Source organism: Ammospiza caudacuta, chromosome 5, assembly GCF_027887145.1.
Source record: "Ammospiza caudacuta isolate bAmmCau1 chromosome 5, bAmmCau1.pri, whole genome shotgun sequence".
In the NCBI taxonomy this organism is placed as follows: Eukaryota; Metazoa; Chordata; class Aves; order Passeriformes; family Passerellidae; genus Ammospiza; species Ammospiza caudacuta.
The window spans coordinates 40,899,623-40,919,410 of record NC_080597.1 but is presented as its reverse complement, the minus strand read 5'-3'; the positions used below and the strand labels follow the sequence as shown (position 1 = coordinate 40,919,410).

Here is a 19,788-nt window from a genome sequence, read left to right as displayed (position 1 = left end):
CCGGCGCTACCGGAGACCCCCGGCGGCTCCCAGCAATCCCCTCCCGCCCGGCAGCCGGGGGAGGCGGCACGCTCGTCAGCGCGGTCCCGGCGGGGACCCGGGTGGCACCGTGGCACACGCCCCCCGCCTCCCGTCCGCAGCCGCGGTCGCTGTGGCGCTGCCCCGGAACCGCCGCTGCCCTCACCTCTGCCCGCAGCAGGTCCGGCGGGAGGCGCGGAGGGGCGTCCGGCCGGGACCCCTCCCCTGCCGTCCCCTGCAGGCGCGGGCTGCGCTGCCCCGCGCGGCACGGAGCGCTCCCGCTGCCCCGCTCCCGCTGCTGCCGCCGCGGCCCCGCCCGGTCGCCGCCTGATCCGCTCATCCGCCGCGGCGGGAGGCGCGCGCGCAGGCGCGGGAGGCGGCGGCGGCCCCGCCCCCCGGGGTGCGCGCGGGCGGGCGCGGTGTGAGGGGGGCCCGGAGGCTCCGACAGAAATTCCCTCTGTGCCGAGCTGGGCCTGGGCCCCGCTGGGAACCTGCGCAGGATGCGGACAAAGCACGGGCTCGGGTGGCGCCCGGCGCTGTAACATCGCCCAGCCTGCTGTTACGGGATAACTTAGGCAGCGGAAAAGTAGTAACAGCGGAAATAAAATGCGGTCTGAAGCATGCAAGACGTCGTCTCAGATTAACATCACAACAGGAACCCTGAATTGGTTTTTTTCTTTTTTTTATCACCTCAAAATATGACTTCTCAGATTCACAGAATCAATTAGGTTGGAAAAGACCTCTGAGATCATCGAATCCAACCTATGACCCAACACCACCGTGTCCATTAAACCGTGGCACTAAGTGCCACATCCAGTCTTGTCTTAAACACTTCCATGGGCAGACGGTGGCTTCACCACCTCCCTGGCCAGCCTGCTCCCCTGTCTAATCACCCTTTCTATGAAGAAATCCCTCCTAATATCCAACTTAAACCTTTCCTGCTGCAGCTTTAGACTGTGTCCCCCTGACTTATTGCTGGCTGGAAGGAGAGATGGACCCTCACCTGGCTACGGCCTCCTTTCAGGGAGTTGGAGTCAGCACTAATGTTACCCCGAGCCTCCTCCTTCACTTTTAAATACATCCTCGATAATAAGAACCACCGTGAGCAGCTTACATATATTACTGTATTTCAAGTGAGATCAGCATGTACCTCACGTTGTTATCACCTGCCAGTTGACAGTGCTGAAAACAGTTGCTAAATGCAGAGCATCTTCACTTACTTCAAGGGAAGGTACTGTCAGTGCATTCTGAAGATATCTGGCACCTTCAGCGCTGACCCCCAATGAATGATGCAGAAAAGTTGACACTTTGGATTAATGTTCCCAACTCCAGAAATAAATCTTTTTGCTCCATCCAATTTTCATAAAATCATCTGCTGTATCTCAATTATGCAGCAGTGTGACTAGGAGTCCATTATCTTGGGCTAATGTTCCACTCACAATCTTTTCATTCTGTTCCTTGGAACCAGAATTAATTAAAAGGCTGACTATTCTTTCCTCACTACTTTTTAATGCTTCTGTAGAAAGATTTGTATGTGTTCCTGGCTGTGGAAGATTGCTTTGTCTTCTCAGCAATGAGTTATAAAATGTTGAGTAATACAGAGAACATATCTAATGATGAAAATAAAATTGAAGTTTCTTTGTACAAAGCTTTTTATAATTAAACAATACTTCTTCCCAAAGGAGGGCTCTGGAATGAGATAATTCACTCTGACAAGAGCCACTCACCCAGCCTTTCTTACCATGGAGCTTTAATTCACAAGGGTGGTTGCAGTCTACAGAACAGACTGAGCCTAGCTTTGGGAAGCAGTCCTGTGCCTGTGTGCAATTCATGACTCATTTATGTCTTGCCTTGTGACAGAGCAATGCTTTAAAAGCTATTTTCAAGGATACCATATTTCACAATTTAGCACTTCAAGAGCTCCACAAAAAACATGGAGTTCTTCAAGTCATGCTAAATACTCATGAAGGGGTCACAGTTTCAGATATACAAAGTATGTGATATCAGGCTGCTGGGTGCAGCTGAGTGAGTATGAATCCACACTATGTTTTTTGCTCTCCTGGAGGGCATTGGTAAATTTATTCCTCAGAGTGCTTTCACAGCTTTCTAGAGTTCTTGTATTCTTGTTTGAGACAGAAGAGGGAGGGTGGCAGTGCACCAGAGCACCAAGAGTTTATGGAGACCTCAAGCCTCTCATCACTGGGCTTACACTGAATCATAGGCATGCTGATGCTTTCATGGGTTGCACAATGCTGAATTATGCCTCAGGTATTTTTCATTAAATGATCTCTTTTAGGGAAAATGGAGGTGAAATGCCATTCAAGTATCATGGCTTCAGATCTGAGAACACAGAGAACTGATGAGCAGTGTGAGTTTGCACCTCACACCTTAGGATTGTCAGGCGGAGAAAACACTGAATTATCACCACAAATACAGAGAATCATAGATGGTTTGGGTTGGAAGGGATCTTTAAAGGTCATCTATTCCAAACTCTCTGACAAGTGCAGGGATATTTCCACCTAGATCAGGTTGCTCACAGCCCCATCCAATGTGGCCTTTAATGCTTCAAGACCTCACAGGGATGAGACATCAGCCACCTTTCTGGACAGCCTGTTCCAGTCTTTTACCACCCTTCCTTGTAAGGGATTTCTTCCTTATATCTAGTCTGATTCTGCTCTCATTCAGTTTAAATCCATTCATCTTTATCCTATCACCACACACTCTTGCAAAAAAGTCTTTTCCCTGCTTTTTTGTTGGTCCGCTTCAGGTACTGTAAGGTGCCATAAGGTCTCCTGAGCTTTCTCTTCTCCATGCTGAACAGCCCCAGCTCTCACAGCCTCGTAGAAGATGTGCTCCATGCCTCTGATCCTCTTCATGGCTTTCCTCTGAACTTTTTTAGCAGGTACAGATCCTTCTTATGCAGCAGATCCCAGAGCTGGATGCTCTGGACTAGGGAAAACATTTGCCTGCACTGTATACATCTGTGACCAGGAACAAACAAACAGAAAGCCCACAGCTAATAGAATAAAAGAATTATCTATTTTTTTCCTGTAGAAACACCAGAACTATCAATCTTGTTAATATGAATGTCAGAAAAAGGATGAAAACTGCTCCATGAAAGGGAAGAAGCTGCTTTCCATCTTTGATATAGGCTTTAAATTAGGGCATATTTCCAACTCATTTAAAATAGCAGGGATTCAAGTAACTTAAAGGAGGATCTGATGTTTGAGGTTGTCAGGGAATGGCAAGGACAGGACTGTTCCCTAAGGGAAGGTTGAGTGGGGAGCCAAAGTTGGTAACACACCTGCCAGAGCAGGTACCTCACCATCCAGAACCTGCTCTCACATTCAGTTGAGCCAGACAGACCTAGAGACAGCCACAGGCAGCCACAAATCCAGATCATAAGGCAACATCACAATGAAGAGAGAAATGCAAGGTGAAGGCAGCAGCAAAACCCCTTAGTTGTGTTTAGGATGAGGCCCAGCAACCACCAAGGCAATGAGATCAGGCTGACATCAAGTTAGGCCAGAGGCTGAAGCTTGAATGAAGACTTATTTCAGGTATCTCACAGACCTAGTACTCTTCTAACAGAGCTCAAGTAAGGGGTAAGGGCCCAGGGCTGTGCTTAAATAGAGCTCTTGGGCCTATGGGTATAAGTAGAAGCTGCAGATGCAGCTGCTTAGAGCCATTAAGGCTCATTAGTGCACTCAGGACCACAAAGAGCTCATCTGGTCCTTTTTTTCCTTACAGGATCACATTTGCAGTAATATATTGAAGAAAGCTTTTCACCTCAGCTACCCACAGCTGCTCCTTTCTGACTCCGCTCTTGCAAAAGGAGGGGTGAGCTGGTGACAGAAGAGCTGTGTGCTAGACATGAAGCTGAGGCACAGGAAGAACAACTTCCACCTGGAGTGTGGGAGCTTCTGGCAGGGCTGCCATCTCAAGGTTCTTCCCCAAGAGCATCTGTTCTCAGAAAACAAGATAAAATACTTCAGAGCTGAAGGTGAACAACAAAAAGGCAGAGTGTTTTGTTTTGCAGTTGTGCATATCTTTGATTATGATATGCACATGATTAGGGCTGGTAGATGCTATAGGAACACAAACAAGCTCTGTTCAAAAAGAAGATAAGAAAATTTGCATTATTCTTAGATAACCTGCTTGCAGAGTCACTGGAAGATATTCATTGTAATCCTGCTGGGTGTTGTCTTATTATCTAGTGTTAACAGACACCACATGGGGCTTTACTGGTGAAGGAAACAAAGACTAAAAGCAACAGCAGAATCTGAAGTAAAGTGAGAATTCTGCAGTCCTGGTAAGGGAGACTTCTGCACACACTCACTTTATTTTTTGGCTTTACTGAAGTGGACAGTAGTTTCTTGCTACATCTACAGGTGTAGAGAACTCTGAGAATATGGAGAAAATTAACAAAACCAGAAAAAAACACCCTAGAATTACTGTATTAAATTAGTAAGAGGAAAAATACAGAAGTTTTGTGTTTTCAGGGAAGCTGTATTCCTTGCTCTTCCTGGAAGTTTTCAGCTTCCAGCATCTGTCAAAGAGAACAGAGGCTTTAGTTCTTAGCTTAAAAAAATCCTTTTTAGCTAAAGTTAAAATTGGGACCTTCATTCTAATTAACAAAACTTGGTTTTAATTAAAAAGCAGCAGGGGTTTGGCAGAGAAGTAAAAGCTTCATAGGTAAATGCTCACTTAGAGTGGTTTTAGCCTGCTCTGGAAAGAAGCTCAGTTCTGGGTCCCTCCTTTGTGGGAGAGCCTTGGTGCTGCTGCCAGAGCCATCAGCTCTGTGCCCTCTGAGCTCTTGTGGCCTCACTGCCCAGCTTCGTGTTTTGGAGCAATTATCTGCATTGAGATATTAGTGAAATCAGAATTTTAATTAAAATTAGAAAGGATTATTATTGGGTGGTAAGTACCTAATACATGGTGGGAAACAATGTTTAGCAGTAGCCTTTTTATCACTGAGTTTGGTAATGCACAGTTGGTTTAAAACAAGTGTTTTGAAGCTTTAAAACCACTGCTATTGCTAAAGATTTGAGTCTCTAATTAAAAGCCAGCGCATTTATGCTAATTAAAAATGAGATGAAAATATTTTCCCTTTGATTCTAAAAGCTGTATGGCAGGTGTCTGAAGTATTTCTTATTTACAGAGCAGCAATTCTCACTGTCTTCAATTTCTTCACAGTTATGAATGCCATATTTAGGAAATCACTTTTGCTACAGTAATCCATCTTTTACCCCAGTCATTCATGGGGCTAACATAAAAGAAGTCAAACTTAGTTTTCCACATTTTTTCCACTTAGTTAAATCACATTTTTATTTAATTAGATGCAGAGCTACTCATTCTGTCACAGACCTTGGCACTGCAGAATGTTCCTCCCTTCTTTAGATCTAAGCTTGTCAGAGCTTAGACATATGAGCTATGTCAGTCCTGATTTTCTGCATTATATTTAGTTATTTAGGACATGATGTTACAGGATTTTTAATTCAACTCAGGCATTTTTCAAGTACTCGCATATTTTTATTCTTTTGCATCACCAGTTCAAGTATTCTTAGCCCTGATGTGGTTTGTCATTTCTGCAGTTTTCAGTATGCTCTTGTCTGACAAGTCCTCTTTAATTATCTGCTGTATCAGCTCCTCTTCTATCTTGGAGAAGCTCCTTCCCCCCATGTGTCTGTTTTTAGCCTCCAACTTTCATGTAGAGAACTTCACATTTCTCCCGTACAGTGAACTGAGCTTGATTTAGTGGTATCAGTGGGATTTTAATCCAATAATCCTGTTGAGAAGGAGTTCTTCCAGCAAGGAGACCTAATGCACCTGTTTCACCTGCCACTTGGCTTACACACCTTTGCAGTCAGTTTTCTCAGAACTCTTTGTATTAGTTTTGATATTGTGAAAAATGGAAAACAGCAATGCATCAATTCTTGCACTAAATGCTAAGCAGGAAGGATGTAAATCACTCACATTGTGCAGAATGTCAATTCTTTCTGCCTGCTGCTGGTAAACAGTGAATGAATTCCATCTTTTGCTTTGCTTATATGCATGGTTTTGTTTTCCCTATTAAAATCTCATGATCTCAACCCACAAGTTTTCTCATTTTCACATTTTGAATTCTCTTCCCATCCCACAGAGGGGATGTGGGGTGTGGAGTGAGCAGTTGCATGCGGCCAAGAGGCTAGCTGGGGGTAACCTGTTGGCACAATTCCTTCACCACATGCAAATTTTTTTAGGAAGGAAGGAAAACATTCACACATTAAGATCAGTATGCTCCAGGTTGAATCATCTTTACCAGAGTTTCTTGCTGATGTGTTGAGTTTTCCTCAGTTACAGAATGGAATAAATATACTTAAAGTCATAAACCTGTCTTTCAAAAGGACAGAGCCTGCTTGTGGTGGGAGGAAGGGACCTCCATAGCTGTGAGGCTTCTTTCTGTTCCCTTGTCAAGTCAGTGGGCAACTTCTGCTGGTCCCTCCTTTACAGGCTTTTTATCAAGGCTCTCTTCTGTTTCCTTTTGTGAGTCTTATTGTTCCCTGGGATGATTCTTGCACCCTTATTTTTTTTAATAGCTCTCTTCTACATCAGATGCAATACCATTCTATAGCCTACATTTGGAAAAACAAAGTTCATTTAATTCAGAGTGAGTCCAGGCCCTCCCTTTTCTCAGACATATTTTGGATTGCTGGCTATTCAGCTGGCCCACAACATGTACAAATATAGTCCCCTGTGACTAGCTGTTGAGATTGATGCCTCAGTTGAAGACAGCAATTGGTCCTTAGCAGATGCTGGGTCTCTGTAAACCTCTCTCCTGACCCTTGACTGCCTGCTTGATTCATCATACCCTAATGTATGTAGGTTTTATTGTATGTCTTTAATGCATAGTCCTCAAAACACATTCTATTTCCAGGCCTTATCTAAACCTTAAGCAGTGTTGGTCATGTCTCAGTTCCTTCATTTTTTTGGCAGATAGCTGTGCTCAGTTAGCTTGTAAATGCTTGGTCTCCAGCACATATATTCATATATAAAACGTATTATACAAACAAAACATATATTCACCATTCAGAGTAGTTAAATAGTCAGTGCTTGGGGGACTTTGTCAAAGAAAGTGTGCTGTCACATTTGATTTCCTCTCACAGATAACATTCATTAATTCAGTGTAAAGCACAGACATCTCTCAGAGTCTTGTTTGGATTTTATTTAGCAGTAGGGCAATTGAATCAAGACTCCATACACCTCTGCAAATGTGTGTTGTGATTACATGGTCTCCAGCCTGTCAGAAGCTTATGAAAGATTTTCTAATCAGGGAAAGGCAACTCAAGCAATTTTCTCTCTTTCAGCTCTTGTACCACACAGCTCCTGTGTTATTTGACCCTTTGTTTATATCATAAGAAAGCCTAATGCAGAAAAACTATGTAAAAGTAACACACCCCATGTGTTTTCAGGTCCCTTCCGTGTCATCCGATTCTATTTTTCATCCTTCATCATATTTTTCTTATCTTCTTAATACAAAAGGCCAATGTCTCACATCTGGTCCTTGACAGGCTGATCCTGATATGCTGAGAGCTATGTTTATAGATGTAAACATCACAAATGAAATATGATGTGTATGCTCACCATTGCCCCAGCTACAAGACACTTCTTGTCATTCCTCTCTGCTTGCAGCCTTGCTGTCTGCAAATCTGGCTGGAAGTTGCCTACATAGCTCTGCATTTCTGTCTTATGAAACATCTGAGCTGTCTTTTCCTCTTAGGTTTTATTCATGTATGTACAGTTGTCATGAAACTTGTCCATGAGCAACAGCCTGAGTCCTGAACCCCTTTTTTTTATTTGCAGAAGGGAATATACATTTCAAGGATGAGGGAAATTCTAGAGGCTTGTGAAATGGAAATCACAGTGGCCACCTTTAAAAGGATGGAAGGGGAGAAGAAAATAACAAAGGAAAACACACTTAGCCCCTTTTCCCTTCCTAGAAATAGCCCAGCATATGTCATCTATGTGTAACCCCTAGAAGATAATGAGGTAATGAGCAACAGCTGGCGTTCATAAGCTGAACAAATAATGTGGAATTGCCCTCCTTTTCCTCTACTCAAGGAATTTTCTGAATGGGACAAAGTCAATGTGATATATTTTAAATCTGGTAATACCTTAGTAAGTACAAGGATAGAGTCTACATACAGCATCTGTAAAGTGGGATTGTAATATATATTGAATTTTGATTTTTTTTTGTTTGATAAACAGAAAAGTTGACAGTGGCTCCTGTGAGTTTTAGAAAACAGTTAAAGAAAATAGAACAGTATCCCTAATTCCATGTACTTTCTGAAATAAATGTGAAAGTTAATGAAGTCCAGCCAGTCTACAGCTTTTATTTGCTGAAGGAAAGCATTCACACAGTGTAAGTTTTCTTCAATAACCATGAACACATATGAGTGAAAAAACCCACTGCAATTGGACGAATTATTACATTATTCTCCAGTGGGCATATCTGGCCTGATTCTGCACTGTGGTACTTTTATCCTACAGAAATTAATCTACCTCTTCCTAATGAGCTTCACCAGGGGGAATTGGTGTGGATTCAAGCTTATTGCATCCTGAAAACTGAAAACATAGTTTCAAGGTCTGATTTTTTTCATTAAAGTTTTAACTCAGCAAATAGCTCCATTAAATAATTCTTCTCATAACTAACAAATGGCCTAGTCTAAACCTAGATGGATACTTCTAATAAATTGTAGTGATTCTGAATTCAATCCTGCCTCCATGGGTAGGATTCTGTAAAATCAATGGAGTGATCATTACAGCATAGCTGTGAATATGACTAGAACCACCTGCTCCTTCCCCTTTTTCCATCAGAAAAGCACTGCTTGTTAGGAGAATGTGTTCTGAACTGCTGTACTTCATACAAATGATACAACTGTGAAGTCTGGAATAAAAAAACAAACCAGCAGAGGGAGGCATACGAATAGGAACAGGAGAAAAAATGTGGATTTGAGACCTGAAAGCAAATGAGATAAAAAGAGAGAGCCTGAGGTGCAATGGGACTGCTGTGCAAGTGGGAGATGGGAGGGTAACTGCTGGTAGGTTGTGAGCCCCTGAGAAACCAGTCCATTGCAAGGATTAAGGAAAAGGTGGTAGAATTTCCTGGAATTCCAAGGAGGTGGGATAACAGGGTTTGGAGATTTTTTGCTCTTCATCCTGTTTCAGGTAAAACACTCTCAACTCAGAGAATATTTACTTTGTTTAGTCCCAGGTAGCACCAGCAACTGATCACTGATTCAGGTATTGGGTGGAAAAAAGAGTGCATAATTAATACTTTAAGAAACACCTTTCCTTCCTCAGGCTCTGCTTTGGCCAAACACCTCTCCTGCTTCCATCCTAGTCTCCTGTTTCACTGCAGGTCATGCATGGTCACCCTGGGGGGAGGTAGTGTTTGATTGTGTGATTCCCTTCTCCTTCCCTTCAGGCCTCTCTGGGGCTGCACATCCCCAACATTTTACATGACATCCCAAGCTGTAACAGAAGTCTTAAACATCTTTTCTTTCTGGTAAATCCATGGTTTTCTGTGGTACTGCAAAAATGGCTAGGCAGGCCATAGAATTGTTAGTACCACTATTCATATACATGCTAGAAAAAATTCTAGAAAGAAAATGTTGCTTTTAAACAATTTTAAACTGAAAAATTCTAAAATACTACTGACTAAATCCAAACCAAATCTAGGTGCAGTTGCATGTTTTTTGCCCCTGAATACCCTCTCCTGTCTTCCATCAGATACAATTTTTGTGTCTACTAAAAGCAGCCATCAACCTATTGGTGATGGGGAGAGACTGCCTCTTACTACACCTATCTGGAATGGGGCCCTGTGTGGTAACAACCAAAAACTATACTTCCAGGCAAAATACTTCCAGGTACTCCATCCCTGCTCGTGCAAACACTTGTGAACAATAATGTAATCTAGTGGTAGCCAAGTTATTTTGTCCCCAGAAGTCTTAGTTTTTTATTGAAAAAGAGAAAAAGTTCTCAGATACGTGGTTTTTTCTATCTCTGCAAATCATGTACTGCTGCAAACATTTGTTGTGATACCAGCCTGTGAGGATGGTGATGGGTTGTGAGAATGCCTTGTCTTCTTAGCAATCTTAATCTAAAGCCTCAGAGGCACAAAGCTTTTTCCTTCTATTCCTATATTTCTATTTCCTGTATTTTAGGTGAAGGGCAGTCTCACAAATGTTTTTCCCAAAAGTACATTCTTAGGTTCTTAGTATATTCAGAATTTGGTGTGGGGTATTTTCCCCCCTTGCTAAGTTGGTATCTTAATGCCACAATGCCTTAATACCAAAGTGCTTGTATTTCCTCTGTTCCTCAATGTCAGGATTGTCCCAGCTTGCTCAGACTTTGCCAAGAATATTTGTCTGCATTAATGAAGATGTGCTTTATCTCTGGGCCCTTCCTTTGGATTTGAATTATGGGACAAATTGTCTTTCTGATAAATTTCCAAATTTGTTTCAGTGTTTTCCTGTAGCCCCATTTCTCTTCACAGAGAAAAGCATGGGAGAGCTTCCCAAGAATATTTCTGGGATTCACATTCTCTGAACCTGAGAGAAGCAGAGAAAAGAATGATGAAAACAGTTCTTATCTCATTTACTGCACCTGTGCTGTTCACAAGTAGAATGCATTGTGGAAGATTGTTTACCTGAAGGGAATTGATAATTGGATTCTGGTGTGAGGGTTTTGATTCACTGACCAATTGCATCCACGTGTGTCAGGACTGTCACCTGACAGTCACAAGATTCTAGGCCATTTAGTGCCTGTGGAGATTCAGTTTAGATGTAGTGTAATATAGTATAGAATAATATAGTATAATAAAGTAATTAATTAGCCTTTGGAGATCCATGAAGTCCTCCTTGTCATTTCTCCCGCTCATCAGGGTTGCCTTGCATTCCAATACTTTCCAGCCTGTAGTTTTCAAGAGCTGTAGGGATACGTTGCAATAGTCCTCTTGCTACTTCAAGTCCCAAACATGATAGTGCTTACCCAGATCCATGAGGGGTAACAAAAAGCTGTTGTCAGACTTTCCATCCTGAAGCGCTAAAATAGGAGCCCTGTCAAACTTCTGATTAAATTCCATGGGGCCAGGATTTTACCCTTATCTGAAAGCCATGGTATTCCCCTCTTCATGGTCAGTGTCTGGTTAAGTGGATAGACCTGACCCTGAACTCCAAGTCTAAACAACTAAGTCAAATGTTTTGGTACAGTGTGAGTCTTCTCTGAATTACTACAATTTGGATTCATCTCTACCATGCATAGGAAAAACAGTTTTGAAACCCATGCTTTGTATGTCCCAAATATTTGGACATACAGAGCATGTCATTGCTTTTCAGAAGCAATATGCATTGTGTTTCACTGTAGAGTGCATTTGCATATTAATATCAACATAGTAATATAGAAATATCTTCACAATATCTCCAAGAGCTAAGTAAAGTAGCCTCTTTTTTTTCATAGATTGAAATATTGAAGTAGAAAGTCAAAGGATTTGACCCAAGTTCCAAAGAATAAGCATGCCAGGATTTATGGCTGTTTCTCAAACAGAGGAAAACTTTACCCTGAAAAAGCTGTTATGTCTGTGAGTGATGCCTTGGGGTGCCTTCAGCAGGAGCTTCCTGCCTCAGCAAGGCTGAGGTAAACTATTCTTCTCAAAATCTTCATTACAGCTGATCTCAGTTCACCTCCACTGTAGTCCACAGCCGCCTGTGCACTGCAGGCTCCTCTTGCTGGTGTCAAGGCCAAATGCAAGGAACGGACTGCAGGATCAGTGCGTGAGGCTGCAGATGCTCCTATGAGCACTCTCACTTATCCCCTGTGCCCGACAATGCATAAATCACTAGCACCATCTGCCTGCTATTGCTATCAGCGCCTTGGGCATTTTAACTCACTAGGAAATGGCAGGGAAATTCATCTCAAACAACAAGGAGTTTGCCAAAAACACTTTCAACTCCCAGGAAGAACAATGCCTCATCATTTTGCTAGCATACTGTTGCAGGGAGAAGTGCCTGCTTTATTTTGTACTTTTACTGAGGTAGAGAACAGGCTACTCAGAAGCCTGGGGTATCAGGCAGGAAATCCTCATTCCCTATTTTTCTGTGTTTTGCAGTGAGAGGGAGTGATGAAAGGTTCATATCCTGGCAAATCTCACCATCATACTCTTTGGCCTGGAGTCACTTGCAGTCACCCCTGTGCTCGCCTGCTTACTATAAATAACAAACAGTCAGAAAAAAAGAATTCACAGCTTCTTACTCTGTTGCTGGCAATAGGAAGCTATTTTCACGGTGCTTGTTAAGTATTTTGGGCTTTGGCTTGGATTTCTACAATCATGTCTGTAATAAATCACACTAAAAGCAGATCAGTTGTGCTATACGTTGAGTTTTGTTAAAGGAAGTTTTTACTTGAGAGGGTGAATGAGGGAGCAAGACACCAGATGAGGGCAGTATTTAAAATTGTCTCAGCTACAGAAAGGCAAGCAGTGTGGGAGGATGCAGTCTGAGAGAGAAAAGGCTATAGGAAAAAGATACGGTGAACAGAAACCCTTGGGGTTTGTGAGGAAAAGAACTCATAGGTGAAGGGAAGACATCTGTAGCTGGAGCATGACTAAACTGAGTGGCCGTGGGAGACAGGGACTCTAAACTGCTAATTTGGCAAAGGAGGGCTCAGGTTAGAATTCTCATTTCTACTGGTGGGTGAAGGGGTTTTTTTTCTAATTAAAAATATTTACAAATTTTTCATGATGGTGGCCTTCTTAACATGATTTGGAAATGCAATGAACATTCTCAGTGTCTGAATGTTTTACTAGCATCTGTTACCTTTAAAGTCATCTCTGTTTTTATCTCTGAAGGCACCTTTTATTTACTGCTTATCCACAGTGCAGGTACATTCCCTGAGCTGTGTTCAGGCAGCAGTCCTGAATCAGATGAGAAATTGTACTGAGTGAGGGTGTGACTGAATTTTGAATGCGTCCAAAACAAGCCAGCAAAGGCACTCTTCTCTTGCTCATTCCCTGGCTCAGACTGCATTTCTCAAACATCAGTGTTCTTCCAAACCCAGTTTTTGGGGATAGCCCTGCACACATAAACCTGAGCACTGTTGAGGTTCATAGGTGTCTAACTGCTGGATTGCTGCAAGTGCACAGGATAGAAATCAGTGGAGGCGCATCTTGCAACTACTGCTCCAGGCTGTAACTTTGTAATAAAGTCTCCCAGAGCCCTCATTCCCTGCCAGCACGTGCTTGACTTCCATTTTCCAGAAAATTCCCTAGAACTCAATGATCTGCCAGAATTAGATTATTTCATCTTTGGATGCAGAATACATATTTTTTTTTCCTTTTTTTTTTTTTTTTTTTTTTTTTTTTTTTTTTTTTTTTTTTTGCAGCTGTTCAGGAAGGTACAGGAAGGTACAAGTAGGGGACTGGATGGATTTTCACCTTTTCAAAGAAATTATTTTGTATTTTTAGATAAATGTCCTTTTACATGATTCTGTTTTATTATTCTAGGTATAAGATGCATGCAATGCAGAGTGAAACCTATTGTTTTAATTTATGTACTTGAGAGAGAAATAATATATGAGATCAAAGATAGTTCAGCTACCTTCCTGGGTTTTCATGTGCTCATTTTTGTTTTACTGTTTCATAATGCAGACAGCTATATATTAGGCTATAAATCATTCTGCTTCTTTTAATGATGTTACTGCAGATGACTAAAGCAGAATAACTGTGTCCAAAATAGCAGTCACATTGCTTTTGGTTTTATTGCCTTACACGTGGTAGAAAAAATAAAATAGTACTTTTTAAACCTGTGGCTTGCAGAGTTATGGAAGAGTTTAACATTGGAGTTATATCTGGGGCTTAAATAGTGAAACTGAGGAAGAATAGAGGAAAAAGATTGAGCTTGAGGGCAATGTATGTGTGCTTTCATTTAAGAGCTGGTGTCCTGTGTTTAACACAGGACACAAACACCTTGTGGCAGGGATGGCAAACATGCCAACCTTCTGTCTTCTTTAATCAGGGTCTGCCACTGAATGCACTCACATAGTCAGGAATGTCACCCCAATGTGTTCATCCTTCAGACAACTTGAACTGTGTTGAAATAGATACCAGGCTGGCAGGATGGACAAAGAGAAACTGTTACGATGCTTTAAATATGTAATGGGCATGTGTTCTGTACTGGTTTGGGCTGTTGAAGAAGGCTGGCTGTGAAGAGGATCCAGTGAAATGGATTTTTGGTCAGATATCTTGGCCCCAACACAGCCAGCCCAGGTTAGTCCTGCACAGCATTCCTTTTGCTGCAAGGGACAGGTACTGCATGGGTCAGCATTGCATTTATTGTGTACTTTAAGGAAAAAATAGTATCAAACCTCACAGCAAGTTATGGAGTTGAGAGGCTTCTCCTTGTTTTCAGTCTCAGATGGCCTTTAAAGTGTGAAGAGCATCTGCTGTGTGACAAGTTCAAGTGGCTCAGTTCACCTGCCATACTAACCAGGATTTGAAGAGCTGACTAAAGCCATTTCTGTTCCCAGACAAAGGCACAGGTAGAATTGCTGGTCTTCCTTCCTAGGAATAAGCTAGTGGGAAATTGCAAAGTGATAGGTATGGAGCTGACTGGATTGGAGTGCTGCTATTGAGTTAACTTGCTTCTATTCTGTTCCAGTCAGCATGAAAATGCTGCTTTTCAGAAATGTAGTAGATCAAGTCACCTTATACCTCAAGAAATAATAAACTATGCTGAAATAAGCTTTTCTCCCTGCATGCAGCTTCTAATTAGTACAGAAGACATTAGGCTATGTTGCCTCCCTGTGAAACAGAGGTGGGAAGTAAAAAACAAAGTTAACACCCAGGGCATGGGTGTTAATGTGTTAATATCGCATTAAATGTTAACAAGCACACAATTGATTTACACAAATTTTTTGTGCACACAGGACAATTAAATTTTACAATTAAACAAAAAAAGTACTGAAATAACAAAGACGCAAGAGAACGTGAGACGCTGGAAGAGGGGTAGTTACAACTGCAGGACCCAGAGCGGATTTTCTTGTCTCCAGCAGATGGCAGAATTTTCTCAGCTACGCACAGGCAACAGCAACTTGAATCACCTGAAACCTGATCTCTCAAGAAGCAGCATCCAGCCTTTTTTGACTTGCAGATCCCTGAAAAATCTGATGGAGTTAGGAGTTCAATAGATAACAAAGATGGAAGAGATGTGGAAGTCACCTGGCAGCACAGCCAGCAATAATCCATGTAGCTCAGATTGACTCTATTGCTCTACTGTGGATATCATACCTTATCCACAACACATATGGAAGCCTACAGAGCTTTTCCACGTAGCTTTGACATGCAGTTGAGGAAGTTCAGACAAGCAAATGTGCTGAGTAGAAGGGCAGTGGAAGGATATTCCAGCTTTTGTGACAGCTCTTAACATTTATTTTCTGATGAAAAACCACTGATGAAGGTCGGATACTGGGCTAGATACACCTTTGATATGACATCATGTAGCTACTCCTAGGATGCTTCACTATGCTACTTAATCTAGTAAATTGTTTAAATAATGTGAGAAAACAATATTTTGCTACAGATGTTTTTTAATTCCTTATTCACCATGATGTGGTAAAGTAGCTGCTGGGTAAGGCAGCAGGGTTTTAGCTCCAGACATCAATACCTTATTGTGTATACATCTTTTGGGCAGTCACTCATCAGTGAGTTTTACAACTTTCTACTTGAAAACTTGGTGCAATGCCCTTAAGAGATAATGTTATATTCTTTGGATGTATTTGCCCTTATTTGGTGCTCAGGTACAATAGAGAAGAGTTAGAATGATGACTAGGAAGATGGACTGTAAGCATTAACTCTTGATCTGAATACATCCTTTTAGCTAAACTTTGAAATAGCTCCTGAGATCTCATTCTAGCAAACACTGCATTTTATGTTTTTTTAATGATAACAATTCATTCTTGTTTTGTTGTTGAAATTGTTGCTTGAGGACTTAGAAATGTCTTTTAATGGCCCAAGTAGGAAGAGTTTACTTCCACTGGAAACAGCAACTAGTTATCAGGTACTCATTCAGCTTGTGCCAAAATTGTTCTTTATTGTGTTGCTTGACTTTTTTTTTTTTTTTTTGATAAATAATTAGAATGTTTTTCAGCTTCAGAAATATATGGTCAAATAAATTTTTTTCAGAGTCCAATTCTGGCCCGTTTTCTCATCTGATGTCTTATTCTTCAAGTCTGTCTATTAGGATTGATGGGCAGGGTGCTGTTCCCTGCTCTGCTGCCAGCTTCTGTCTTCCTTAGACTATAGCTCAGTTGTGAAACCCTACAATGAAAGTTAATTCTGCCTGTGCTCTCTTAATACAAGCAGAATTTTAAATAGATGTGGGTTCAAGAACTTTTCACCCTCTCTTAGAGAAAGTAGAAGGAAAGGATTGAGTGCAGTGTGGCTCTGTATTAATTCATACATTCTATTCAAAATCAAGGTCAGTGGAGCAGATGGAATGTCACTTTAAAAATCAGCTGTTATATATTTCTTGTTCTTCTAATGAACCACATTAAATAAGAGTAAGGAAGTACTAATTCATGTCTCCAGATGTATAGGTTTTATTTATGCTATTTGGCTTTTGAGTTAACCTTACTGTGTACCTTTTGTGCAGGTTTAGAATGTGGATTAGCAGAATTCAAGGTTTGCCATAATACTTCTATTAGCAAGCTCTGAATAGATAGATATCCAACCATCTGTCACAGGCATTGTTTACAAGGTGCCCAAATCACTCCTTCAGCTCTAGGACAGTAAGAGACCCTGAATAATTTTGCTGCAGCTTTTACTGTGTTCATTCCCAGCCATCTGCAGTCCCTGGAGCATCATGGATGTCCCCAGAGCTTTTAAACCTATTTTCCATCTGTTGCCGTCCCACCTATCAGCAGTACTAACATTCCCCAGAAGATTTTGCTGCTCTCACTGACAGTGAGATCAACATTTGGAGCCTTCTGTTGTGTGCTGGTGCTGCTGGGAGCTGGCAGGCAAGCATCAGGAATTAACAGCTTCAGAGCCCTGCAGATTAGGGTTAGACTCAGAATTAGACTGGCCAAAGCCATGTGCTCATCCTGGGAATTGAGAAGCTCACCTATAACCTTAAGAGTGCTACTGAAACCTGACACTGAATGCTCAGAGCTGTTAATATGATTCCCCTCACCACAGGTAGCCAGGCAGAGGGCAGAGCCTTGATTCCATTTTGCTGTACTTGCTGGTCAGACCAGCTAAGGCAGCAAATCTAAAGCAATTTACTGCCCTGAGATCTGGGAATAAGGAGAAGGAGGAAGAGTGAAGGCAGATTTGCTGTGTCCTCTGGGCGTAACTACCTGCAAGATGGTCAGTTATCCCCTCAGTTGCTCAGACCTGAAGGCACAAGCACAGCTGACCTCTCTGCATGGTGCAGAGGGAGGGGAGAGCAGAGGCAGATAGTGTCTTGTGCTTTGGGGGATGGGATAATACTGGAGATAGGAAGAAGCTCTCAGAGCTAGTAGAGGGAGTGGCTTGGGAATAACCTGCAAAAATAGGAATAATATCTATTGATTTAATGATCTTACCTCAGGCCTGGGACAGAGTCCTAGAATTTATTAATCTTTCAGTTGTGCATGCACTTTGGTAGTTCATGGTTTCCATATAGGCTCTCCTTTCCTTGGTGCTTCACCTTGTAAGTTCTATATCAGCCACATGGGAGGAAGACTGGAGAATGTCTCCATACATCCTTCACACACCAGCCTCCCTGCCACAGCTATATTCACATATCCACGCTTCACCGAGAAATTACTGGTGATCCACAGAAAGCAGTATTGGGGTACTCATTCTTATTTTTCCCTAGGTACTATGGTGCATCAATAAACAGCCAAATAGTTATTTCCTAATGCTACTTTTATCTGTAAATGACTGCAGGAATTGGGATATTACATGGTTGTGTTGAAATTATGTCATGGCATCAGGAACCATGTCTCTGAAGCAGAAAGATTCTTTATGAGCAAGTCAGAGGCTGAGTAAGCTTAATGATAGGAAGAAAAGATAGATAAATGGATAGGGAGGTACCCATCCACAGTTCCAGAAGCCAAAAAGGTGAGGAAGCAAGAATAGAGTAGAGCAGAACAAAACTCTTAAGACAGCAGAACTGAAAGTGGTTTGGTAGGGAGGTATTGTGAATCTTGTGCTGTAGCAATGCAGCACTGAATGTTGCCAACATCATTTGATCCACTGTCATGTTGGGTAATAATGTGATCTTCAGAGCCTCTTTTGGGTAATGTGAACATCCAGGCTAGGAGGAGCTATGACCAGCCCCTGGAGGTGAGGGTAACTCAGGTTCTTGTTGATAGATCCTGCTTCTCCTCAGCCAGGGGGTGCAAAGCACCCTGCAGCCTGAGCAAAGCACCCTGCAGCCTCTGCAGATGGCTGATTGCTTCGAGTCATTAACCACTAACATTCCAGTCTCTCACAGGAGGCACTTCACTGGAAGGAACCCTTTCATTCAGCTGGACTTAGCAAAAGCAGCTACCAGCACCAGCAAGGCACGCAGGCTCTTCTTCTGTCACCTTGTCACACAGAAGCTTCCCTATCCTGGCACCTTCACTTGACTCCCTGGCATGAGTCAGTGCTTCTCCATATTAAACAAGTTCTCTGCTGCCTTCCTGCTTTGGAGATGGAAGTTGATATTTGGCAGGGGAATGTCCTCATGTCAGAGGTATTTGCTATTTTCTTGTCTCCTGAAAACAGACTGTTTTTGAAAAGGTTATAAAGCACTCTGGTAGCTCAGTTATTGTGAACTCCATAAAGATTTGTTGCAGTTTGGTACCCATTTTCCCAAGCAATCTGATCTGCAGTAAGCACAGTTCTTGCCCAAGCTAAGACAGAGAGCAAGATGCTGCTTCTGGCTGATGAAGACTTTGTGGTCCTTGATAAAATAGCTGAGACCAAAAGCTGGCCTATTTGGGATTTTCAGGTCTCCTTCTACAGCATCAATCCTGGCAGCAACAGGACAAGAACTGGAGTTCAGCAGGGAGTGATGGGGAGGTGGAGCAGAGTGGTGAAAAGGGGCAAGGTGCCTAGAAAGAAAACTGGAGATGTTGGAAGAGGACAAATGGTAGAACTCATATAAAACTGGATAAGGGATTTCACTGTTTCATGTACTTTGAAAAGGAGTTTGGGATGCAAGAAAAAATAGTTTCTCCCAAGCAAAGAAAGCACATTGTGAAAGCACGAAAGACCAACGATCTATTTCTAAATAAGATAGAAATGAGATTCATAAAAATTAACTACTAATGAAAATAAGGAAGTGAAGGAGACAAGAAAGAGAAGAGGGACTAGCAATAAAATAGACCTGCAAAATATTTCTTGAAACATTTGGGTACTGAGGGGGCAGAGGGAAGAGAAAAGGAAAGTAATTTAAAATTTATCCATCATATTTTATGGTGGATAAACAAAACAAAGATGACATTGTTGTGAAGTTTTACAGAACAGCTTGAAAACCAGAAACAGCAACTTCCTACACATCTGCAGGACTTCACCACATACATGGCTGATTCAACTGTTCTTTCTAGAAGAGTTTGCACTCCAGCTTCCTACATTAATTGTTGCAGCACTGTTATGCCTCTGATTTGTTTTATACTGTTGACAATTTAGAGGAACTGGTAATGTTTGGTCATCAACAAAATCATAAAAATTCTACCTTCACTTCTGAGTGTTACTGGCACAAT

General features: G+C 42.0%; 1 protein-coding gene across 1 annotated transcript in view; it reads right to left on the bottom strand.

The window, feature by feature from the left end:
- OSBPL8 (oxysterol binding protein like 8) overlaps positions 1 to 246 on the bottom strand; it is an 82,916-nt gene extending 82,670 nt beyond the window's left edge. Inside the window, exon 1 of the mRNA XM_058804564.1 lies at positions 185 to 246. The gene's annotated coding sequence lies outside the window, so the exon portion shown is untranslated. The remainder of the gene's footprint in view (positions 1 to 184) is intronic.
- Positions 247 to 19,788: the final 19,542 nt, after the last annotated feature.